The sequence below is a fragment of the Gekko japonicus genome, unplaced genomic scaffold (assembly GCF_001447785.1).
Source record: "Gekko japonicus isolate JY-2015 unplaced genomic scaffold, Gekko_japonicus_V1.1 scaffold283, whole genome shotgun sequence".
In the NCBI taxonomy this organism is placed as follows: domain Eukaryota; kingdom Metazoa; phylum Chordata; class Lepidosauria; order Squamata; family Gekkonidae; genus Gekko; species Gekko japonicus.
The window spans coordinates 41083-68170 of record NW_015166429.1 but is presented as its reverse complement, the minus strand read 5'-3'; the positions used below and the strand labels follow the sequence as shown (position 1 = coordinate 68170).

Genomic DNA, 27088 nt, shown 5'->3' with positions numbered 1-27088 from the left:
GACTCTCACACTACCCAAGCTTTACACTGAAATTTACTCATGAAATATACTCACTCATACAGCCAGTGCTATTTTCAACCAATAGAAAATTTGATTCCTCACATTCTCTTACAATGCCTTGTTGAGAATTTTTGACATAAAATCGGCAGTGATAACCCGACATATTACTAATACTGTTTTTTCCACAATTTAATAAGATATCAATATTACCTCAGTGTTGTGATTCTAAAAGTAGTCCACTGAAGTTAGTATAACTGAATGGGATGATGCTACATGTTCAAGGAGTTAGTACCTGTTATTTAGCTTAGCTCAGGACAAAAGATTATTTCCAAATATTAAATAGACTTGTCACATTGTTAAAATTTCAATATGGCTGGCTGTAGATAGCTTTGAGGTAATGTTTATATATGAATAACATAGTATTTGGCATGTAGCTTGGCTTGCTTACTTGAATCATTTTATTTATTTATTTATTACTTCAATTTATACCCCGCCCTTCCCACAAGCAGGCTCTAGGGCAGCTTACATTAATTGGTACCCAGTACCATAAAACCATATACAAAAGTTAAAACATTTTAAACATTATAATCATAAAACGATGCAATTATTAAAGTGCTAGTGATAATAGTCAATAATAGACTCTGAGGTGTTCTCCCTATTTGCATATCCACTCTTTCTGCCCCATGTCAACTATTTGCACAATCATTCTTGCTGCCTCATGTCAACTAAAGGGCCCCCTGATGATCTATTGGCTAGAGGCCCCTCAAATCCTATAAGAACATAAGAGACGCCAATGTTGGATCAGGCCAAAGGCCCATCCAGTCCAACACTCTGTGTCACACAGTGGCCAGAAATACCAGTGCCATCAGGAGGTCCAGCAGTGGGGCCAGGACATTAGAAGCCCTCCCACTGTTGACCCCCCCCAAGCACCAAGAAGACAGCATCACTTGCCCCAGAGCCCCTAGCTATACCTTGTGGCTAAATCCTGACACTGTCTCTGTCTTTCAAATGAAATAAAAAGTGCTCACAATGGATATCAGTTTTCCTAATGAGATAAGAATTCCTTGCAAGGGGTAAGACTGCCCATGTGGCTTTTGAAGGGTTGCCAAGAGGCCTTGGGAAAAAATGTCATGTACATTTAATAAAGGCTTAGTATGTGGAAAAGGACACCTGAAGCCTTTCATGGCATGGAAGAAAATTATATCACCTGGAAAATAACAGCCCATAAAGGGACTGGGCACTTTTCTCCAGATTTATCAGCATCCCTAAAGTTCTGTTTTGAGGTTACTGAAGGGGCATAGATAGCCCACTGCAAATTGGGTCCCCTGTAGCCAGTGGTGCTGGATTTTGGGGTGCATGTTCAGGGGCCCAACTAACAGGTTTGGCAGCCCCCCAAAGCCCAAAAGGAGACTTTATTTATTTTTATTGGACTTGTATCCCACCCTCCCTGTGAGCAGGCTCAGGGCGGGTTCCAACAATATCAATATAATATACAATACAATTAAAACCACTTTAAAACAACAGATTAAAACACCACATAATTATGAAATACTGTGCAAAATCTAATTGGATGTTTCAGCAGTTAAAATGGGACAAGAGTGTGGCTTCCCAGATAGCTACTTGAATCCAGGCCACTGATGGGAGGCCAGCCAGAGAGGGGGATGCCCGTTGCCTCAACCAAAAGCCCAGTGGAAGAGCTCTGTCCTACAGGCCCTGTGGAATTGTAATAAATCCCACAGGGTCCTGATCTCATATGAGAGTTCATTCCACCAGGTGGGGGCCAGGACCGAAAAGGCCCTGGCCCTAGTCGAGGCAAGTCAGATGTCCCTGGGGCCGGGGACTACCAAAAGGTATTGATTTGTCAGTGCTGTATAGGGTTCATATGGGGAAAGGGGGTCCCAAAGGAATACTGGCCCCTGGCCATATAGGGCTTTAAAGGTAAGCACCAGCACCTTGAAACTAATCCAGTATTCAATAGGCAGCCAGTGCAGTTCACGCAGCACTGGGTGGATACGAGCCTGTACAGGCGTCACTGTCAACACCCGCACTGCCGCGTTCTGCACTAGCTGCAGCTTCCAGAGCAGAGTCAAGGACAGCCCCATGCAGAGAGAGGTACAATAATCCAGTCTGGAAGTGACCATTGCATGGATCACTGTAGCCAGGTCCCAAGGGGTGAGATATGGGGCCAGCTGCCTGATCTGCCTCAGATGGAAAAAGGCAGATCTGGCAGTGGCAGTGACCTGGGCATCCACGGAGAGGGAGGCATTGAGGAGCACCCCCAGGCTCTTTACCCCTGACACTGGCACCAGTGGAGTCCCAACTCAGGTGCAGGACCTCCATCTTGGGTGGAGTCCCAACTCAGGTGCAGGACCTCCGTCTTGGATGGATTTAACTTCAGTTGGCTCTGTCACAACCATCCAGCCACAGCTTGTAACACCCTGTTTAGATCTCCTGGGGCTGAGTCCAGGGGGCTGTCCATCAGTAGACAGAGCTGGGTGTCATCCGCATACCGGTGAAAACCCAGCCCATACCACTGGATAATCTGGGCAAGGGGGCACATATAGATACTAAACAGCATAGGGGAGAGAACTGCTACCTGTGGCACACCACATTCCAATGGGTGTCATTGGGATAACTCCCCCCCCCCCCAAGTGCCACCCTCTGTCCCCAACCCTGGAGAAAGGAGGTCAGCCACTGCAAGGCAAGCCCCCATATCCTAGCATTGGTGAGGTGGTGGATCAACACATCATGGTCAACCATATAGAACGCTGCTGACAGATCAAGAAGTATCAGCATCACCGATCTGCCTTGATCTAGCTGTCTCCAGAGATCATCCACCAGTGACCATCTCCATCTCCATCCCATGAGCAGGGCAAAAGCTAGACTGGAAGGGATCCAGGACTTTAGCATAATCCAAGAAAGCCTGAAGCTGCGTTGCCACTGCCATCTCTATTACCTTACCCAGGAAAGGTAAGTTAGATACTGGGCAGTAGTTATTAAAGACCGCAGGGTCCAAAGAAATGTTTTTAAGAAGAGGATAACGTCACATTTGCAGTACTATCCAAAGGATGGAGGCATAAGATCATTAAGTCTAAAATTACCCAAATGGAACAGTTGATTGGAGTAACATATTAATAAGGGTCTGAACATGGATTTCTTATATCTTACATCAATATTAGCTATTCCACTATAGTGGCTGAGCCATTGCTAGATGGCCAAAAGCAACTATAAAGGTGTTTGTTGTAATGACTGCCCTAAATAGGTGACTACATCAGGTTTAAAGAGCTATTTTTGGCTGACTCAAGTGCTTGGGACATGCCTGGCAGGATTTTTTTTCTTTGAAGCAGCAGGTACCTGAGTGACAAACTGTCTTTGGAAGTGAACTCCGTTTCAAAAGCGGTTGGTCACGGAGCATGGAGACTACTGGTTAAGAAACACACACTGGCCACATGAAACTGGTGCTTTGTATCGTGGCCTAGGTTCATGTGGTGTATGCTACTTACACATTGCAGTTCTAAAAGATACCTACCAAGATCCATCTGGTTTCATTGTTCTAGCGGCTGCAGTTATAGACTACAAGAGGGGAACCTGGGAGGACCTGCAGGGGATGGGAAATTCCAACTCCTCACTGGCCCTTGTTGAGTCCATCATTCCAGGGCTCTTTTTGTGGCAGGAACTCCTTTGCATATTAGGCGACACACCCCTAATATAGCTCCAAGAGCTTACAGTAGCCCCTGTAAGAAGAGCTCTGTAAGCTCTTGGAGGATTGGCTACATTAGGGGTGTTTCGCCTACTATGCAAAGGAGTTCCGGCTACAAAAAGAGCCCTGCGAGTCCCAACAGCTGTTCTGGACCCAGTCCCTCTTATTCCCCCAATTTTTTGAAGCATCAAGCAACCACCAGGTGCTTGACATATGGGAGATGGTACATACAATCCACCCAACCTTGGTGTTGCAAGTGGTGCCATGGCAAGCCCAAATGGTCTTCAGGTTGTCCTTGTTGCTCTTTTTTTTTTTTTTTAAACAATCTGGATTTTTCTGCAGATGTGGGGCTCACTTGGATTTGAAAGTAAATTATAGCCAGGGCTATACTCATTTTGAAGTTTTTTAATCTGCAGGGGTCAGATCATGCGTACTAGATATAGATATAGATATGAAGAACAACAACAAAATGAAAACGCATTTGGACTTAGTTTCTAGATCTCGAAAACTGCATTTTGAAAAAAGAAATAAAGATATATATTAAGTAGTGTGTAGTATAAACCCCATATCTGAAATGACTTCTGATCTTTTCTTTGCAGGAGACTGGCTATGTCTAACTTTCCACCCTTTAAAAAAAAATAGCAGTTGTATAGATGCAGATTCTAAATTTAATATATATCAAAGCTACAGCTATCATTTAGCCTGGCAGAGCCCCAATCCAAACTTGCTTTGATCACACTAAAGTCCTTTCACAGATGTCTGTTCCAGTCCACAAATAATTTGTTCCAAATGTCTTGACACATCACAATATTAACAGAAACAGTCATTTTACTTATCCACAGAATCTGAAGAAGACGGTGCTATATCACACGTAGTAACAGATGTAAGTTCTTAGAGCTCCCTCCTCAGGGAGAGTTTGAGTGGTGTAGTCATTAGAGTGCTGGACTTGGATCTGAGAGACCCAGGTTGAAACCTCCAGTCTGCCACTGAAGCTGGTTAGGCGACCTTGGGTAAGTCACTCTCTCTCAGCTTAACCTACCTCACAGGGTTATTGTGAAGGTGAAATGAAGGAGGCGAGACGGATGGGTCCCCATTAAAAAGAAAAACAGGGTATAAATATCAAAATAATACATTAATCCACATAAACTCGGCCATTTGAGGTCTGGAAACAATGTAACTGGTACAGAAATCCCATCTGCACTGAACTTAAATAGGAATGATTAGTGGCACCTGTGAACTGCCTAATTACCTGAGTTCATAACAGACTACTTTAGCAGTGGTATTAGCAGACCTCTATGCTTAAACTGTTAATGCACCATTGAAAGCCAGGGACGTACTCCCTCTTGGAAAACAGTGCACTTGCTCAAGCTCAAGCTGCTGTACAGGTTATCCCATCTTTGGTCTGAGATCAACTGGCTTGCCCCAAGGAGAATCAATGAGCTTTATGGCCAAGGAAAGATGTGGCTGTATTCAGATGACAAAGGCCAACTCTGGATTGTTCATGATGAAAACCCACTCAACTTATTCTTGGGCTCATGAACACCCTTCCTCCCTTTGTGCATGGAGCTGAGATTGAAGACTTCCTGTGTTAGCAAGTCTGTTATGATGCAGTTTGCTGTAATGTTCAAATCTGGTTTAGAAGCCTTGTTCGTGAGCAAGAAATGTGACTGCATTGCTGAACTGGCTTCATTGGGCTGCCATAACTAACTGACTTTCAAAAGTAGGACATTGTCACTCTTGACAGGTATAGCTGAGTGAGTTTTTTCTTTTCAATTTAAATGTGCAGGGTTATTGCTACTTATTGTCAGCTGCTCTGATTCCATGGGTTGAATTGTGACTAAATTTTCTATTAATGGAAGGGGAAGTGTAATTTCTGCCAACTCTCCTTCCTTCTACAGACTCCTGATTTGTCCCTCCTGCCATTCTTGAGGTCCCCTGTTGCAGTTCGGTAGCAGGAGAATTCTGTTCTGCTGCCAGAAGCGCCCTCCGTTTGTTTGGATCCAACTCCATGTCTGGGGAAAGGCTGACAGAGATATGTTAAATAAATAACCAGTCTTGTATCCACATGGGGTGGAAAGGATACAACATCTCCCATTTCTTCTTATGAATAAACCAGAGTTTGTTCATGGCACTCAAATACAGTCTTCAACTGATGTCTCTTTCAGCCAAGTTCAACGTTCTGTCTGTCCCATCCCACTGACTCAGGTCCCTCGCATGAAGGAAAGCAATGTGCAAGGAGCTGCTGTCCTACCGGAGCTGGGTCCAAGTTTCGGGGGTGCCCTGGGCAGAGTCCAGCCCCTATGCCCACTACTAGGACCCTTCTTGCCCACCCACCTGCATGTCCCCGTCTGCTTATGTGTCCTTCCCCCACCCACTCGCAAGTTCTCCCACTGCCTACAGTCACAGCTGCACACAACACCTTTCCCTGACAGTGCTGGGTGCTGAGTGCACCTGGGAGTGCCATTGCCAGGGCCACTAGAAGCAATGTTGCTCTGTGCATCACCCACATGCCCTTCCCCAGCAGTCTTTGGCAGCATGTGATGCTGGGAGTGTGGGTGACTGTTATGTATCTGATCTCTTACAAAAAAGTGTGCCCCATAAGACCTCGGTAACGAATCGTGCTTATTCATCTATTTTGAATATAACCTTACAGAGGGAGTGAGTACTCTATCACCCCCTCTGGTCCACCAGCAAACTTCAATTCTGATATACTCTGTATATCACATCCCTCTCCTTTTGAATAATTGCCTTTGAATTGACATCTGAAATAAGGACGTCCTTTTACTAATTTTATATTTATGTTATATAATCTTTCCAAATCTTTAGCTTTATTTCTTGACTGAATCTATAACACTGTGGGTGATTTCTCACGAGAGCTGCCTCGCAGCACAGCGCCATTTGCCTCGACACAAACATGTCAATTTCATACCCGAAGCTCTGGGGCTGCATTTGACTCGGGGCTTCGCCCGATTTCCTCCGCAGTTTCATGATCCTCAAAAACCAGGATCACAAAACTGTGGAGGAAATCGGGCGAAGCCCCGAGTCAAAATGCAGCCTCGGAGCTTCGGGTGTGAAATTGACATGTTTGTGTCGAGGCAAACGGCGCTGTGCTGCGAGGCAGCTCTCGTGAGAAATCACCCTGTGTTTTGTCTGTTTGCTGGTCCAAGTTGGTTAGTTCCTATTCTGTCTCTTGTACCTCTTTTTCTTATGTAGTTGGACTGATACCTGTAGTCATTTACCTTATCTTTTGCTTCTTTTGGTGCATTTGTGGACTCAGACATCTCTTGTAGTTTGAAATATGGTTCCTGAAATTCTATTTTGCACCTGTTTATAGGTGTGCTGTGTTCCTTTTGCTGCGCTATTTTTATTTTTATGTATCTCAGTTGCCTTCAGTTTCTCCTGTATTCCTTTCCTCTGCATGTCTGCACTATGTATGAATATGGTATTTCAGGAATTATTACTGCTAGTTCCCACTGTCCATCTCTTTGTCATACTGTTACTGGATTTCCTTCTTGCAGAGGTTTTAGTAACTTGGTGTTTCTATCATAATACATTTTCTTTTTGAGTTTCGCACTGGAGTTGCTTTTTCTAATTATTTAATTTTTGGGGATTTTTGGTAGTATTTGTCTACTGGTGTTTGGGAGATTGGATTTCAGTTGTCTACTCATGCACATTTGGGCTGGTGATTCATTTCCCACTAGTGGTGTGTTTCTGTAATTCAGAAAACTTAGATGTATATCTTGATCAGTCTGTTTTGCTTTCTTCATTAATTTTTTCACTATTTCTACATATTTTTCAGCTAATCCATTTGACTGTAGATAGTACAGGCTTGTTTGCATATGTCTGAAACCCAACTCCTTAGCAAATGTTTCAAACTTCACTTGTGTATATTGTACTCCATTATCCAATATTAATTCCTCACACACTGCATGCCTTACTAAAATGGACTTTAAAGAGTTAACCACGGTGTTTGCTCTTTTGTCAGGTAACTGTGTAACTTCTGGACACTTGCTGTAATAGTGCACAAAAAACAAATAGTTCTTTTGTTCCTGGGTGAACAAGTCTGTTCCAATTTGCTGCCATGGCCTATTTGGTATTGCTGTGTCATTGGTTCTTTAATGTTCCCTTTCTGGTGCAATAAACATGTTGTGCACCCAGACACCATGTCTTCTCTCTGAGCGCTCATCCCAGGCAAATATATTTCTTTCCCTTCATTTGCTCAACACTGTGCCCATGAATGAGTCCTGTGTATACTCTTCGAAGCATGCTTTGTCGCAGTGATTTCAGAATAATGATCTGTTTCCAGTGTAGTATCAGATCTTCATGAATTGTCAGCCCCTCTTTGACATTCCAGAATCTTTCATTTTGGGCCATTGTCTCTTTATCATCCCCATAAATTTCCATATTGTCTCATCTTTCTTGGTTTCTTCCTTTATTTCTTCCAGTTTCTCCTCAGTGGCTGGAAAATTCTTTAGGATCATATGAACCTGTTCCTCCAGGTCTTTTTCCTCTTTGGCATTTGCGCCTGGAAAAAAATATTCTGGACTAGGGATGAGCACAAACCAGAAAAATGCAGTTTGGTTTGGTTCGTGCTGTGCCACAAACAATCACAAACTTTTAGCCACCTCACGTGGTAGAGACCACAATCTTGCAGGGGATCTCCAGCTGACTCTCCTCTACCTGCCCTCCAAGCTTGGTGAGAATTGGATTTACGGGGTCCAAATTACAGCCCCCCCCAAAGAAGGTGCACCAGCAAAGTACTTTCTGAGGAAATGACTGTCGGCCTCCTTGATTCTGATCAGGATATCGTCTAAATAAGGGTAGACATGGGTCCCCTGTTGTCTCAGGACGAGTGTCACTAGAACCTTGGTGAAGACTCTCGGAGAAGATGAGAGACCAAAAAGTAGGGCTTTGTATTGGATGTGCTGACCCTGAAAGTAGAAACACGGGACATGTCTGAGAGACTTATGAATAGGGATGTGTAAATAAGCTTCCCTGACATCCTGTAATGCTAGACGGTCGTTCTGGTGTATAATTTGAAGGGTAGAGCTAAGAACTTGTTTTTTCTAACCCACAGGTATTAACCACAATACCGGGTTTCTGTGTTATTTATGATAGGGGAATTTAGCTGAGAGACCTTTCTTTAAATAGGTGCACAAGCTAGAGATCGTCCTCCAGTTATACCAGAGTCAGAACCCACTCAGAGCAGCACAGATGACAGACAAGAAATATCTTTTAGAAATGTATTAAGTAAATATCCCTAATACATTCAGCTAATTGGTTAAAATATGACACACAAACACACGGACTAAGAAATAATGGGTCGAGGTGATCTTAAGAAATCAGAGATGATCTTAAGAAATCAGAGGTGAAGCGTTGGTGGGGTAATAGCTACCTTCTGAAGAGGAGAGTCCACGGTGAAGAGCAGACAGCTTGGCCAGCAAGCACATCTATGAAGACCCAAAAGAGATGGGGGATCCAGCCGGTATGTGTCCCAGAAGATTGAACCAAAGATGGCTGAGTTGGGAACCCAGTTATAGGAAAATTGTGAGGCACAATAGGGAAATGGTCCTGAATGAACCAGGATGGCCGGTAATGTCTCAGAAGGGGTTTTGAACAAAGAAAGTCTCCGTTTGGGAAGTAAAACTTTGTTAGTAAGGAATAGGCAATTGTATAGTATTGGCTTTATTAATGGCTGGGCTGTCACAGGAACAATGATGACAACAGACCATGACTGGGATGGTCCCAGTATCAGGGGCAAAGTCCGGAGGTACAGGTGTATGACACAATAGTGGAATGCAGTTGTTCTGGAAGTCTGGAATGCAGGTATGCTGGCATCTTTTGGGATGCTGAATCTAATGCATTATCCTTGTACGATGGCAGCTACGTGCTGGCTGTATCAGAACTTGATGGCTGAAGGAGTCAGAATGATGGTCCGGGGTATATGTCTGGGCTTGTTGGTCTTGCACACAGAGAGGGCTGGATGTGCCCTATGCCAGCTTTGGTCCTAACCTGTCTGGGATACCATCCTTCATGTTGTCAGGGGAGGCTTATGCTAACATAGGCTCAGCTTTTTCAACTTGAGGATTGCTCTCCAATTGCCCGATCTTTTGGGAACTACAAAAAGAGTTGAGTAGACTCCCTGAAACCACTGATGGGGAGGATCCAGTTCAACTGCCGCAATCGACATATGGTTCTGGATGATTCCAACAGTAAGCCACATTTTTTTTTCATCTTGGGAACTGGGGATGAGACAAATGGGGGGGGGGTTAAACTCTATCTTGTAATAGCGTTCTATAATTGAAAAAACCCACTGATCAGTCATAGACTTCTTCCAGATGTGGGTGAAATTCTGGAGCCGACCTCCTATCACGTAGTCAGGCAGTGGGTCTTTTCGCTGAAGCGTTCCTATCCTGTTTGTTAGACGGGTACTGTGTTGAAATCTGGGACAGTAACCAAAGAAACAGTTACTCCTGAAAGCCTCTTGACCTCTTGCGGGGGTTCTGTAGTTATGAAAGGAACAAGAGGTTTTTCTTTTGGTGTCTCTGTCCTTATCAGAAGAAGACATCGATGGCATTGCTTCTTTCTTTTCTTTCATCTCCACCAACACCTTATCAGGTGCCCTTTCTCCAAAGAGCAACCTGGCCAAAAATTTATCTGCGGATAAATTAGATTTAGAAAGATCTACCCTCCAGTGCTTTAGCCACAGATTTCTTCTGACCACCATATTTGCTGCCTGCGCCCTAGTGCAGAACTGCATAGTGTCTTGTGATACATCCGCTGCAAACTCTGCCGCTCTCTTGATTTTTAAAAGGGATCTCCTATATGTCAGGGGATCAGTCTCTACATCCTGCAACAGATTGCTGGCCCAAATCACAATCGTTCTGGTAAAATTTGAGAGAACAGCTGAAGCTCTAATCGCCAGGGAAGACACCTTATGAGATTTTTTAAAGGGCTGTTTCATTCTTTTTGTCTACCACATCTTTTAGCACATTGTCTCTTTCTTCAAAAGAACAAAAGAACAGCCCCTGAATGAAGGGCAACTACAGGAGTGTCGACCAAGGGAACTTTGAGATCTTCCATGGTCTCTTGTGGTAGAGCATAAATTGTTTGGGCAATATGTTGTCGAAGGCTTTCATGGCCGGAGTTCATTAGTTGCTGTAGATTTTCCGGGATGTGTGGCCGTGTTCTTGGCATTGTAGAACCTGACGTTTCGCCAGTAGCTGTGACTGGCATCCTCGGAGGTATAACACAGAAAGATGGAGTACCAAGCAGGCCTTGACAGAGAGACTACTCCATCTTTCTCCTCCATTGGGAGGTGAGGTGGGAACCTCAGCAGCGACGGTTCGGTGAGTGACGGCGGTGGCAGCAGCGGAGTGGCGTGTAATGGTGGCGGTAGTCGAGGCGGTGAGTGGAAGAAAAAGGAGACGCGACATCTAGCGGTGAACCGGTGGCAAAGGAGGAGCCCGGAAGGCGTGAGGACGCTCGGCGCAGGCGCGGCGGAGCCTGAGGGACGAAGCCAGTGCCGCGCCGATGCGATCAGCACGATGAATGGGCCCGCCAACTCCAAAAGATCTCCCGAGGAGCCTGAAGAGAGCGGAGGGAAGATGCTGTCCCGAAGCCGAGAAGAGTCGAGCTGAAGACACGTCAACTGAATCCCACCGGGTGCCGTTAGGTAGTCCCACCCCTAATACGATATATATATGTGCCCATAGATAGGGATAATACAATACTATGTAAGCCGCTCAGAGACCCATGGGAGGGGTTCGAGCGGGGTAGAAGTTGAAGGTAAATAAATAAATTAATTAATTAACCTTACAGAGAGAGTGAGTACTCGATCACCTCCTCTGTTCGACCAGCAAATTGCACTTCTAATAGACTCTGAATATTAGAGTGACAAAGCACTCACCAAGCAGGTAGGAGAAGGGTGTGAGTGCGCATCTCAGGAGATGTGTGGGAAATCAGCAGTGGGCCCTACCAGAAGCCCTAAACCCTGGTAGCTGTTTCATTCACATGGGGGTTTTGTGGATAAAGTATTCTGCAGATACGTAATCATAAAGCCATGTGGTGTAACTTTTACTGTGCTCTAGAGTCTCAAACTGAATGACTGCAGATTTGAATGAATTATTCTCCATATACAAAGGAGCAGTCAGACATAGAAGACTCTCCCATTTCAGTCTGAAGGGGCACGATCCATCAAAAGTTATACAACAGCACTGTGCAACTGTGTGTCATGCAAATGGAGAGAAGCCAGGCTCATCTGGCAGAGGTAAAAAAAGAAAAGAACAAAAACTATCCTGGCTTATGTTTTTATGGATGACTGGGAGCACACTCCGACTATTATCCACTAAAATGGCAATTATATTTATACTTACACTAGGAGTAAGGCCCATTGTGGGAAGAAATACAATGAGCTCTAGAAGGAAGCCCCAGGTGAGTGTCCTGGCTGTGGCCGGTGGGGCGGCAGAGGGAAGGGGAAAATAGAGGGAGGCAAGCCATGTTTATTTCCTTCTGCAGGGCTGTCTCAAGTAATTTTGCTGCCCCAAGTGGGTAGTATGGGAGGACAGCCTCATGATAACAAGTATGATTCCCTCCACCCCTGACTTATGTTGATTTGGGGTTATGCAGTGGCAGCTAAGGCAGAAAACCAACCCCTCCTATGCCATGTCTTCTGGGTTCCAAGAGTCTGGAAAACAGTTCCATAGCCAGTTACAGGGTTGCCAACTCTGGGTTGGGAAATACCTGTAGACTTGAGGGGTAGAGTCTGGGGAGGTCAGGGTTTGGGGTGGGGAGGGACCTCAGCAGGGTATAATGCCATATGGTCCACTGGCCAAAGCAGCCATTGTCTCCAGGAGAACTGATCTTGGTCATCTGGACATCAGTTGTAATAGCTGGGAAATTTTCTGTAGGGGAAATGATGTGCTGTGGCTGGGGAACACATTGATTTCTGGGAGATCTCCAGGCCCCACAAGGAGATTGGGATATGTATTTTACCTCAGGACTTGCAACAGCGACTGTTTAGAATGTTAGAGGCAAAGGGGCCCCGGGGGTGGTGGTGGCAGCTGTACTGCACACTTGGGCTGGGAGTGGCCTGCTGGCAGCCCAGGCACCTTGCGGCAGCATGGGCTGTGTAGCGAGGAAGGCACCGCTCACCTCAGGCCTGACCGGCTTGCGAAATGGCATCTCTCACGTCGTTGTCCTCCCGTCATGGCCAGGGAGGCCTGCAGCGCACAGCTGGCACATGAGAGGCCAGAAGGCAGGGAGAAATGGTAGCTGGTGGAGGGCTTTACGGCAGCAGGATCCCCCACTGAAAAAAGGCTCCAAATGGCTCTCCTGAGGCAAACGGCGTCCTCTCTCCTCCACAGACAAACATCGTCGTCTCTCCTCAGATGAAGCTATGTTGTGAGGGGAATTTTGGCGGGAGCTGCCTCTGTAGGCGGGACTCAGGCACACCTTCTGATGGGCAGTTCAGGCAGCCAACTGATTTTGCCAAGCATAGAATGTTGCCGTGCAAAAATGCTTTTATATATAAGGACAGGATGAGAACTGGCACCACTGACCTGGGGTGGTGGCCCTTAACTCTGGGGTACATTTGCATAGGACTTCAATTAAAAATGCTGCTCAGACCCACAATCAGGGATACTCAAGGTATATGATGCTTTCCAGAAAGAAAATCTCAAACCCTTGCAAATCATGTATAGCAGAATAAAAGCACCAGTTATGTCAGACTGATTATGTACCAGGGGTTAAAACAGGAAACCTGATCTGACTTCACTTTACTGTCTTCTCCATCACTTCATCATGAGAATTTTGTAACACACGTCCGGTTGATGGTGGCACGCTCACGGACTCACCTCCCGGACCTCCCGGGGGTGTCTCCGTGCTCCGGCAGACAGAGGGCGTGAGCAGGCTCGTAACCCCCCCCAGGAGCCCGGGGAAGGGCACCTGGTCAAGGAGCTTTGAGGGAGTAGCCTCTTCTCTGGCCGAATGCCAGAGAATCGAGGCTCCTCCTTGCTCCAGTGGTCCGTCCAGCCAAGAGACCTGATGGTACAAGTGAAGCTAGCCGGGTCAAGCACAGGAGATCAGGTGTTTGAAATGATGAATGAAGAGGGGTCAGAAGACCAACTATGAACGTGAGTCAAATGAGAACTGATTTTTAAACGAAAAGACACTCCCTACCCGAAGCGGCAAAACGGCAGAAGCGAGTGGTGGGAGGGATGCCTCCAATGCCCAAAAATCATTGAGCAAAAGGGGGAGGGAGTGGAAGAATAAACAAGAAATTGCCCAGAAGTACTCACCCATCGAGCGATACAGATAAGCGCATATTCAGAGACTTTAAAATTTATTGCGAAAGCAAACAAACGAGAAAAAGATGGCGGGGAAGAGGGACAGAGACAAAGATATACTTTTAAAAGCGAAACTAGAGTCCCCGAAGCCGGAAACGACCAGTGAGACGACGAAGGCGATGACAGAGGTCATGCGCCCTCTGCTGGAACAGCTCAATGTCTTTAAAGAACAGATATCTGTTGTAATAGCGAATATTACTGCACAACAAAAGCAGCTGCAAGTTGTGACAACAAGCATTACTACTCAACAAACGCAAATAACGGATTTGATTCAAGTAATGAAGCAGGATGCTGAGAAAGTAAAGGAAATGGCTGAGACAACGCAGATAGTGAGGAAAAAAGTGCAAAAATTGGAAAAGAAAACTGTATCTTTGGAAGATCAGATGCTGCAAGTGCAAATGGATAAGGCCAATATGGTCCTGCGCTTCCAGGGGGTGCCAAAGAAGAGAGACTCTTAAAGAACTTATGAGTGAGCTACTTGCCCCAGTAGCAGATGTAAAGGTGGACTTGCTACTCAACGACATGTTTTATTGTGTTTTATTGCACTGAGTGCCATATTGTTGTAAGCCGCCCTGAGCCCGCAAACGCGGGGAGGGCGGGGTATAAATAAAATAAAATAAATAAAAAAATAAATAAATGGATGTGGCCTACAGGTCATATTCAGGATACATAAAGAAAAATAATCTGCGTGAGGAAATTGTAGTAAGAGTCTCGAAGAGGCACGTCAGGGATGCTATCCTGAAAGCAGTTGCTGCGACAACCCTGAAGGTGGGGGAGAATGCTGTCAGAACGCTAAAGGATATTCCATTTGAAGTAAGACAATGCAGAAAGAAATACAAAGAACTTGTGTTTTTCCTCCAAACAAACTCAATTGGATATAAATGGCTGTTTCCAGAAGGAGTAATATTCAAGATCAAGGAGAAGAAGGTCAAGATTGACTCTGTTCTTAAAGCTCAAGAGTTTCTAAAGGAGCAGCTGGGAAGGCCAGAGGACGAGAAAAAAGAAGAGGACGATAAGTCCAGTGGAGAGCTGGAAACTGGTTCGTCTGGTGAGGACTCTTTGTCTGAGCAGGGGGCATCAGCCCCGAAAAGTTCCTACAAACTGCGGAAGAGAGAGAAGAAGTAGTAAAGGCTGAAGGACTCTGAATTGTGCCTTTGAGAACTTTGGTTCTAGGGGATGATGAGGGGCACTGTTATTGGGCAATTAAATGTAACTGGGGATGGTTAAAAGGGTTAAAAGATTGACACAGTTCATAAGAAGTACAAAGATGAAAAGTCTGAATGAAGTATAAAAAGCTAGTTGGAGATCTCCTCTCTTGGGTTTTTAGTTAGTAGTGGGTTCTTTACTTTCTCCCTTATATGTAGCTTTCCCTTTCCCTTTTTTCTGTTCTAGTTTTTGTAGTGTTTAAAAAATCAATTAAAAATCCCCTCCAGGGGCTTTTAAAAAAAAGAATTTCGTAACACACACACGGCTGAAGGCAGAACGAACTAAGTACCAAGACAAGTAGAATAACAGTTCATATGATTCAGGTGGGTAGGTTCACATGAGTTTACCTTGGCACAAGGGAATCATTAGAAATAAATTAAACAAGTAAACTGAGGCTGAAATATGTAGTTCTGAGTGAACTGTACACCATCTGCCCTCTAGTATTTAAAGGCAGCATTTAGGCACATTTTGGGACCAGGACTGGTATTTGAAAAGCTTGGTACATTCATGCAATCTTCTCTAGATATATAATCACTTTGGATACATTCAGCACAAAATGATATAATACACTCTTAAACCTTCTTCAAAAGCATCCTCAGAATGCTGTAATTTCATACTAGTTGTATGACGGAGGTAATGACCCTTCCCCCCTCCTAAGACAGAGGTGCTGGGAACCCCCCCCTCCCCTGGAATTATCTCAAGATGAGTCATGACTCTTGTGAGCCTCATAAGCCCAGACTGGCATGGGCAGAGGTGAGAAATGTAAAGCCAGGTTCTGAAATCACTGCCGTAGCAACACCAGAAATAGAAAGAGGAATGAGCAGAATGTACTCGAGCAAGAAACACAAGCCATGAAAGGATTTGTATGATACCTAATTGTGCAATAAGGTCCACATTCCTCTAGGTTTTCATACTTGGCCAGAGCACAGTTAAACATTTCTTAGCTATCTATTTTCTCATTTGCGACTCCCATCATAGGAACAAGACAATAAATACATATCAGGTGGGGAGGAGACATAGGAGCTTTATACAGAAAACCTTTTAATCATATTTGAAAGACTGATCTCTGACATTTTTATCATGCATTTCCTCAGGGATGGGGGAAATGTTCTTACCTCCTCCATTTTGTCTTAATAACCTTGTGAGGTAGGTTAGATAGAGAGAGAAAGACTGGCCTGATATCACTGATATGCTGCCATTGTACGGGGGGGGGGGAGTCTGTAGAGTGAACACCTTTTTCTCCTGGAATGTTGGTTTTGCTTTTCTCGCTGGGCCTTATCTTGCTGCCTGACCTCCCTGGGAACCTGTAATCGTTACTTTTGGTGCACAAGGCTTGCACCTCTGATTGGGATAACACCATCACAGCCCACCGCTTCAAACGCAGTATATCTTCCCCTCTCCCGCCTGTTGGGTTAGCCTTTACACAGAATGTATGCACAGATGACATGATTCTACTGAACTCAATAAACTTGATCCTTTTGAAGGAACGTTGTTGAGCCTGAGTTTGTGGGACCCAGTGAGCTTTGTGACTGAGGGAGGATCTGAACCCAGGTTTTCCCAGTCCTGATCTGACACTGTAAGAATGAGATTACACTTGCATTTGCTAGAGCTATCCTGAATTTTGAAACCCCCTCACTCTGGAGCAGTGTTTTTCAAATTTTCAGCAAACCTTTCCACGTGGGCTTCTCTGATAGTTAAAAAAACCCCAAACCATTGTGCATTGTAGGACATTCTGGGACATGTTTTAGTATGCACAGTCAATTCATGAAGAACCATAGTTTATCACTGTTGTCATTTGTGACCTAAGAGATCACCTTGCAAACACACCCTTGTGGCTGTGCTCTGCAGGCCAAGATTGGTAGCCAGGGAAACTATATTGTGCAGGGATGCTTGTCTGTCACAACCACAGCCTCCTGGCCCACAAGGTTATTAGTCTACACAGGTCCTGCCTGTCCAGGAATAAACTGCTGGGGAGGAGGGGGAATACATGAAAGATCTGTGACTGTCAGCACCTTCCACTTAAGAACTGAGGGATCCACCCCACTGATATGGATGTAGGTGTTAATGGTGTGAATGAAAAAATGGGACAGTAAATTTGGATTATCGGGACACTTTGATCTCCATCAACATTTGTTGAATGGATCCTTGGCAATATTGAAATATATAAACTAGCAAACTGGCATAATGAAATATTTATTTCTCAGTGCTGCCACAGATACAGAAGAGTAATTAATAATGAGGACACAGTAAGCAACTAGATAAAAACAAAGAAAGGAATAGCAGTTTCATAGCTCAGTAGACTTACATAAATTATTCAGCTCATAAAATAAGCATAATATTGTCATTATTTCTTACCTGCCTATAAAGCAGTACTAGTTTGGGTCCAATATGATGTTTCAATATTTGATCACAGCTGTTTACATAATTAATTGCTATTTTTGCTGCCTTTGCTCTTTTAAATTAAGATGTTGATGACCTGGCTCACTGAAGCAATAAATGCCTGTGGTTACCTTTACCTTAGAGAACCTTCATACCAGAAGCTAAATTCAAAAGTTGCTCTCTAACTAAAAAAAAAGAGAGAGGTCATTTATTCCTTACTCTATAACACTGGGATCCCACTCCCGACCTTTGATGGGGCTCCGCCGGTGCCAGTGCCAGAGGTTAGGAGTCTGTAAGTGCTCCTGGAGGCCTCCTTAACAATGGAGGCTCAGGTAGCAGCCCTGCTAAGTCAGCCTTTTACCATCTTTGGCTGATTAGGCAGCTGGTTCCCTTCCTTGAACACAATGACCTGGCAACAGTGATCCACACGATGGTCACCTTGAGACTGGACTACTGTAATGCTCTCTACATGAGGCTGCCCCTGTTGCAAATCCAGAAGCTACAGCTAGTGCAAAATGCTGCAGCATACCAAATTCACTTCAAGGTGCTGGTTCTTACCTTTAAAGTCCTATATGGTCAGGGGCCTACATACCTGAGGGATCACCTTTCCTCACATGTTCCCCATAGAGCACTGCATCTAAAAACCATCTGGCCCTCCCTGGTCCCATAGATGCTAGGCTGGCCTCAACCAGGGCCAGGGCCTTTTCAGTGGCAGCTCCATACTGATGGAACAAGCTCCTGGAAGACATCAGGGCCCTGAGGGACCTTCTATAGTTCTGCAGGGCCCGCAAGACGAAGCTCTGCCAACAGGCCTTTAATTAGAAGTCGCATCTAACAACTGAACTGTGACAAGGCCCATTCCCCGTGCACTCACCATCATCAGCCTGTACTAGCCAGTATAAATGGATTTGATAAGCTGAATTCCAACTCTGACTATACTCCTCTGTGACCATTCCATCATGGCCTACTATGACCACTCTGCAATACTACAACTGCCATCAATATTGCCACTAGCACTTTACGATTGTTTATAACTGTTTAGGATTAATTATGATGTTTTATAATAGTGTTGTTTTATGTGTTTTTAACTCTTTTATGTAAGCTGCCCTGAGCCTGCTTTGGTGGGGAGGGGAGGATATAAACAGAATAAATAAATAAACAAATCCTTGGTAACTGCAAATGATCAAACAATGCTTCTTCTGCAACTATGCCACAACAGACTAGGGTAGGTGGCTTTATAGAGTTTCACCTACACTCAGCAAAGAAACAAAAAACTAGAAAATGACTACCTCTGATCAAAGCCTGTAACACCTGTACTGATTTGGGGGAAATCATTCAAGCTGCTTCACAAAAGAAGGATTCAGGTATCTCCAAAAAGTAAGTAGGATACAAAGCCATGTTCCACCTCAGCATGATCTGATAGTGTTGCTTGTATTATACTAATTTTCCTTTCAATAAATCATTAAGACTGCTTTTATCCCTTTGGATTTCTACGGTGTAATTCATACTGGTTTTAGAATAGAGGGTCTTCTGCAGGAGTCGTGTGGCTCCCTTAAATTGATACATTACATAAGAGGTGACCTGCTGGATCAGAGCAGTGGTTCATATACTCCAGTACCCTATTACACTGGGGGCAAACTGGCCATTATAGCCACCAGGGAATTTCCAATAGGCATATGGCCTGCCCCTAGGGCTGGACCAGCCCAGGGTAGAAGAGCCACCCACAGCTTGGGGAATGTGACTGCCAGCCAGTATGAGCCTTGCCTGGCCCATGGAAGGGGGTGCTGGGCTGCAGATGGCTGCGCCTGGCCTGGTATAGATGCAGGAGGCACTCAGCCAAGCCAGGCAAGGTGCAGGTCTGGCTGGGTCCTTCTCTCTCCCTCCTTTGAAAAGGGCAGGGCCCTTTTCCAGGGCTGCTTTTTCCTCCCAATCCACCTCTGTAGTTCACCTAGTGGCAAATCAGCTGTAAGCCACTTTGGGTCCCCATTGGTGAAAAAAGTGAGGTACAAATGAAATAAGTAGAATTGGGAGGGAAGGCATCATGGTATAGCTCAATCTCATAAGGTCTTGGAAGCGAAGCTTGGAAGGGAGAACACCAAGGAAGACTCTACAGAGGAAGGCAGTGGCAAACCACTGCTGTTTCTCACTTGCCTTCAAAGCACCTTGCTGGGGTCACCGTAAATCGGCTGTGACCTGATGGCACTTTATACATACACAAATAGAACTGGCCTATTCAAGCCCATAAATATTATTATATCCCATTCCATATTTCCCATTCCATCATTTTAAAAAATCATCCCCCTTGAGAACTTGTAGTGTTTATTATCAGCAGTGCACTATTATCTCACAACAGAAACTTGTACAGATACGGAGTAGAAGGTTTGTTTCACTTACTGAGAATCTCCCTTCTCGGTGGTCCTGGGGTGGGGCAGTCTGGACTCATGGGAAGAAGCTGCTCCCTAGAGGCAGGGAGGACCACTGATCTTTTGCGATTCCTGAGGGGAGGGACTTCTCTTCCAAGTCCCAGGCTGGTTCCAAAGCAGTTCAGCTCCCACTCCAAAGTATTTCAACAGTTAAAACTCCAACAAAGTGCCAAACTAAAATATCGACACTGAGAACAGAGGAGGGAACAACAGGTAAACAACCTATGAGGATCAGAAGAGATGGAGCCCTTCAGATATATGAAGAGATTCCCTAGTACTGAAGCAGCATACCTGAACCGGCCCAAGAGCCATCCCTGAAAGAGACTGGGAAGAGACTACCTCACCCCTGGACCACCGAGAAGGGAGACTCATGGTAAATGAAACAAACTTTCCATTCTCTGGTGGTCCACAGTGGGGCAGTCTGGACTCATGAGACTTATAAAAGCAGTATGCCCCTAGGAATGTAAAACTTTGAATCCTTAGCCTGAAAAATTATGCTGCAGGACCCTTCTCCTGAATGCAGCATCAGCTGAGGCTGCCTTTCAATATGATAAGGTAGGTGGAGGAATAGACTCACTTCCAGGTAGCTGCCTATCAGACCACCTCTAAAGAGTGGAAAGACCAGCAGGATGCTGAGGTTGCCGCTGCTCTAATTGAATAGGCTGTTATGCCCGTAGGGGGATCCAGACCCCTGGCTTTATATGCCAGAAGAATACAACCTTTGGCCCACCTACTAATGGCGGAAGGTGAAACCCTATTTCCCAAGGTGGCTTTCCTGAAGGACACAAACATGGTGTCTGATCTGTGAAACCACTTGGTCCTGTCTTGACAGAAGTTCAGCACTCTCCTTACATCTAAACAATGCCATTACCTTTCCTCAGGATGTTTAGGGTTAGGGCAGAATGAAGGAAGGATCAGTTCCTTCGACCTATGAAAGGTAGAGTTAACCTTTGGGACAAAGGCTGGGTCAGGGTGCGGCACTACACTGTCACTGTGAAAAATGCACAGCCCCTTATCAACGGAAAGACCCACCAGGAAGACACTCTTGAAAGTGAGTTCCTTGAGCAGGCAGGTAGCCATGAACTCACATGGAGCCTGTGAGAGGGCTTTAAGTGCCGTATTAAGGTTCCAGGAGAGAAACCAGTGAAACTGAGGTGGATTTAGCAGAGATGTTTCCCTGAGGAATTTCCTAACATGGGAATGATGGGAGAAACCTCACCTTGGCAGCCTTTTATCACTGAAATGTCAGCCATTTGCCCTCTCAGGGTACTGATGTTCAAGCCCTTATCCAAAACCTGCCTGAAGGAAGGAAAGAAGATCACCCACTTTAGCTGGGCATGGGTCTAATCCTTTCTCTGATCACCAGGACTGAAAAACTTGCCAAGTATTGTCATATACCCAGTTGGTCCCTAGAGGTACTAGGGTCTCTATAACCTTTTCTGAGTAACCTATCGCATTGAATTGTAACCACTCAACCTACAGGCTGTGAGGCTTGGCATCTTGGGCTGAGGATGAAGGAGGGGTTCTGGACAATGAAGGTCTTTTCTGTCTGGGAGGTGCCACAGTTCCTTGGAGGATAGTCTCAGCAGGTCTTGGAACCATGACCTTCATGGCCAGAACAGGGCTACCAGAACTACTTCTACTCTTAGAGCTATGATCCTCTGAATCACTCGTTTGAATTAGCTGGGTGGGTGGGAAGGCATAAAGCAACTGGTTTGGCTACGCACAGCTTAAAACATCTGTTCCTATGGGCTGAGGACACCTCATCCTTGAGATGAACCTTGGTACCTGGTGGTTGTGCTCTGAGGCGAAGAGGTCCACCTTTACATCGCCGAATCCATGGCAGATCTGGTGGAAGGTTTCCTTGTTTAGTGTCCATTCTGACTGATCCAGGGATCTTCTGCTGAGCCAGTCCGCCAAGGTATTGGATATCCCTGCCAAGTGGGTCTCTCACTGCAAAAACAGTGTCACCTCCACATGCAGGATTTCGTGCCCCCCCCCCGACAGTTGATATAAGACTTGGCAATTGTACTGTCTGTGTGGACAAGGACATCCTTCCTGACTAGGAGATCATGGAAGGCTAAGAGGCCCCACCTGATCACTCTGAGATCCAGAAAATTGATGCTCCAATTGGCTTCTCTGCAGTGGGAGTGAGCTCCCCACTCCCACAGACTGGTGTCCAAAGTAATCAGTGATGCATCCGCAGAGAAGGTTGCCGCTAGGGCAATTTTCTTTAGCTCATCTTTAAGCTCTTTGGAGATATCATTACCTGCTGCTGAGAGGTCTGAGGCCCAGGAGTAGACTGTCCTAGAAAAAAGGGAGCTTGCCGTGGTGGCCCTCAGGGCAGCCGAAGAGTCTTCAAAATTCTTGCGTAGGGCTTGATCTATCCTTCTATCGCATGGGTCCATAGGAAGGCCATCTGACTGTACTGGAACGACTGAGTTCGAACACAAGCTGGTGACTGGAGCATCCACTACTGGAAGTTTAATGAGCTCTACTGCCTTGGGCACCAAGGAGTAGAAGCATGAGATGATTGGCCTTGGTCCCTGCCGGAGCTCCCCACTTAGTTTTAACCACCTTGTCAAAGATGGATGGGAATGGAATCCCAAGGGAGCGGTCCCCCCCCCCCGGTGGTAAAGGGATCTTCTTCATCCGATAGCTTTCCCTCCTTTGGGGAAGAAGAATTAGAGCAATCCAACTTGTCAGAATCACGGTCCATCAAAGGACTTAGGGTTCTAGTGGAATACCTGTTTGGTAAGGCCTCTTTGCATCTCTTTGAATGAGGGGGAGATGAAGGGTCCTTACTTCCCCCTCCTCCCAGAGCCAGAACAGGAGGGTGAGCAGCATCTAATTCTGCTAGATGACCTAGCAGAATCTTGCATGCTGGGGATAGCCTCTGATAAAGCTGCTTTGATCTCCTTATGCATTTCCCCTTTAACCCAAGCCAAAAGGTTGGCATGTCCATTATTCCCAAAAGATCCAGAGTAGGGGCTTCCACCACTTCTAATTCATTAAAGGAACTGTGTGCCGAGGTAGGGGAGGGGGGGAGGGAAGGTCAAGGCCTGAAGGTGTATGCTCCTGTGGTGTATGCGTAGAGAGACCCGCTTGAGCCACCACTGAAGAAATTAATGCTTAAAAAAAATTAAACTGGGGGAGGAACTGGGATCAGTACCCTCCTTCTGCCCAAAAGCCAGCCTGCCTGCCTTACCAGAGGCTTCAGAAGGTTGGGACTGGCGGTGAGTCATTGCCTGGTCAGCTCATTGAAGTTACACTAGGCTGTGGAGGGAAGCAATGGAAGCTCCCACTGTGGCAGCTACCAACACTCCATGGGTTGATGGAGCAACTAACTAGGGAGGCTCTTAGCCTGAAGGCTGGAGTCCCCAAGGCTTGCCTCTTCTGCTGAGGAGGACCGGAGGCAAAGAGGAGGGTTCTAGCTGAGCCTGATACTCCTACTGAAGTCCCTTGAAGGAACGGCTGCTTTTCCTTGGGCCTCCTCTACTCCTGAGGAGGGGCCAAAGGTGAGGGTGAGGTGGGGTCTCCCTGAAGCGAGATTCCCCACCCAGTTGCCTGGAAAGGCAGCAGTCTCCCTAAGGTCCCACTGAAGCTACTGCCCCAAAGGTGGGGGGTGAGGGAGGAGACTCACAAGAAAAAAACAAGAAGCAAAAGAATAAAAGGAATAAAGAAGAAAAAAGGGATTGTGGCATTCTTATGACAGCACAGCCAGCAACCAACTAACTGCAGGCAGAGCCAAGACTGGGGCTCAGACGAGAAGCCCCTCCCCTCAGAAACTGCAAAAGATCAGCAACCCTGCCTGCCTCTAAGGAGGACCTTCCTCTTCTGAATCCAGACTGCCCCGGCCTGGACCACTGAAGAATTCTAACTTCTTTCAAATCTATTGGCAAACCAGTTTCCTTTCTACAAGCTCTCTTTTGTTTATTCAGGACCCATTCATTGCGTGTATTAGAGACTAATACTACCAGAACCCATCAAATAAACTGTGGGGAGAGGGAGGAATCACTGGCTATTGAAAAGATGAAAATTGCTCATGGGGCCTTTGCTGCTAAAACAGTGTGTGTGTGTGTGTGTGTGTGTGTGTGTGTGTGTGTGTGAAGGGGGGGGCTGCACTAAGGAAGAGAGTCAGGTCAGAAAACCCCTTTATCCTCTTGTGTCAATGGAACGTCAGTTGGATATTTTAAGTATTTTAAGACTGACAGGGACTAGAAGGGAGGTGCATTCATTTTAAAGCTCCTTGAACTAAAACACACAAACAGGCTGTCTTCTGTTTCAAAAACCGGGTCAGGCCTTTAAAGTTGACATACAAATGGATGTCAGCTGTATCCCAGCCATAGTCCCAGTTCCTTTGTTAAGTGGTTGTGTCAACCTGCTAAGTCCCACCAAAACAAATTCATTTGTAACACCAGTATTTCCAACAATGGTAAGCCAAGTTTTCAGTGGTGAAAATAAAACAGGTATGGTACTATCCGTTATTCAAACAATTTCTGTTGGTGTAAGAACATGCAACCTAGTTATATAGAAGCTTGCAGCTTGTGATCTTGTAGATTTCTACACTAACAGGAATAACTTCAGCAGAAGACTCCACAATACCTTTTTACTCTCCATGCACACCACCACAAAGGATTTAAGAAAACGACTCATGGTGCAATCCTATGCAGAATTACTCCAGTCTAAATTGATTTAAATGAATGGCATCCACACAAAATATCTGAATTATTTTTTTAAAAGACTGAAATTCAGAAATGATAACAACAACAACAAAGTTTGCTTCCGTGTCAGAAAGTTAGCAGGAGGTCAGATGAGCCTCACTAGTAACAGAATAAGTTGCCTCTACAGCAAAAGTAATCATTTAACACTCCTCTGGTTTAAAGGAGGAACATGCAGGGTCTTGAGATGTGTGCAGTACAATGGAAATGGCTTATACGAAGATTGTGTGCAAAGCTTTTACAAAGCTCCCTCCCTTTTTTTTTGGACCATTTGCAGTGGTTTTAGAGACTGTATAGTTGAACTGGTTCCCATGGGAAGTGAACAGTGACACTAGTCTCCAGATCATCTATATATACACAGATAACAACCCTAGTGAAACACCAGTGATGTATTTACTTTCCCCCCCGTTCTGTACACACACTTTTTAAAAGAACCCACTGTGAAATGACTTTCTATCCCCCCAAATGAGCCAGTCTGCCACTTTGCCCTGGCTAGGCGGGATACAAATCTAAAGTAATAAATAAATAAATAAATTCCTGGAACAATGGTCTAAGACCTGCAAATCTGGAGGAAAGAATACACATGTAGCAATCTCATTTGCAGTAAGTTCTCACTAGTGAAACCAATCTGGATTCCTATTGAAATACAAGATGAAGAATACAATCTAGCCCTTCGTAGCATGTCCTATGAATAACAGACAATGGAATGCCAGTTATACAGAGGCACTGGCGACAGAGATCACAACAAACTTTTAATGGTCTTAATAGAAATTATAATAGCTGTGATGAATCATGAGAAAAATATGTGCCAGCCATAGGCCAGTGAGGTGGAAAACCAGGAGAAAGACAAGCATTTCTGAGAAATAACACCTTGGTAGGTAACTGCTGGTGCAAATGCCAAAGAGTGGCACACTGGCGGTGCCAGCAGAGCTATCAGAACTCAGTTGGCTACCACTATGTCTAGCCAAGTACAGCCCTTCTCTCTCTCCTCTGCCTTTTTATTTGCCACATCATCATCTTCTTCCATGGTCGATGTTGCAGTTTTATTGGTACTCAGGCCAAAAAGGCTGTCTCCCTGCGTATCTGAAGAAGTAAACGGTGACTCTCCAAAGCTTCTATTCTAATAAATGTTGTTAGTCTTTAAGGTGCCATTGGACTTCTGTTTTATTTCATTTACTCCTGGAATAGTCTCACAAGAGTGGTGTTCCTAGGTCATGTACCACCTCAGACTATGCCAGTGGGCAGAAGGGCATGTATGATTGAATATTCCAACATACTGTCAGCGAGCTGCCATCTCTCTGCTGGGACATCTCACGTCCCTTCCCTTCCCCCCCCCCTGTTTTGCTCTCCTGGTTTTCCTCCTCTTAGGCAACTGCTGTAACCAAGGTCGCCAGCTGGTGAGAAGTGAGAGTTATGTCTTCGCACTCATGCTTGTTTAGACTTACCCGTGTGAAATGAACTTGTGTTTAGGGAAACGGGCGTTACTTTCTCATGTACCTTCGCGCCCTTTCTAATCTCCCCGTTTCCAGTGGGAAATGGGACCATTGGTCCAAACCTTGTTCAAAATTCCTTTATTATACCTGTACTGCTGACAAACGTCATTCCAATCAATTCCTGTGTGTTCGTGATCAACCATGTCTTTGAAATAAATCTTGCTTTACTTTTGAACGTGGATCTATTCTCATGCTTGGGGATCTAACATTTTGATTGGAATCCCATTTTCCCCCTCACCCCGAATCTGACAAAAGTCATGAGCGGGGCAGAAGGGAAACTACCATCCCAGGCGGGGGATCGGGGGGACGTCCCGGTTCCCGCCTCAGCATCGAGCTCGGTCTCGGTCAGCGGGGCTGTTGGGGGAGCGATCCCTCGACACGAGACCATACCGTGGCCTCCTCCGACCCCATCGCATTGGGGCAGACAGGAGGTACGGGTGGTGGACGATTGGACTATGTTTGATACCCAGGGCACGAAAGAGACGTTTTCTCATCGTGGCAGTGGGCTCCGCGAGAGCCTGTTTGAACAAGGGTTGTACCCGGAGAGACCGCAGAGTTGCCCTCTGGAGAGCTACCGAGACGAAGACGACTTTTGGCCAACCGAAAGGCCAAGTGGACATATACCCAGCCGAGCGGGATCGGGGCGACGGGAGAGCAGAGGGGATTGACTGACAGAGCTGGAAAGTGCTGTGCAGGACCTCATGAGAACAGTAACCGAAGTCTTCAATGCGATACCACAGATGATGGATAATCGTATTGCGGATCGTATGACGGGGTTACTCCCGCAGCTCCCACCGGTCGGTCAGGTGCCACAACTGCC

The 27088-nt window shown here is 45.6% G+C and overlaps 2 protein-coding genes across 3 annotated transcripts in view; both read right to left on the bottom strand.

The window, feature by feature from the left end:
• LOC107110942 (putative helicase Mov10l1) overlaps window positions 1–27088 on the bottom strand; it is a gene marked incomplete at its 5' end in the record, with an annotated part of 68363 nt that overhangs the window by 816 nt on the left and 40459 nt on the right. The gene's annotated exons all lie outside the window — the stretch shown is intronic.
• The window catches only part of PANX2 (pannexin 2), a 43339-nt gene that overhangs the window by 12157 nt on the left and 4094 nt on the right, over window positions 1–27088 (bottom strand). The window lies entirely within an intron of this gene.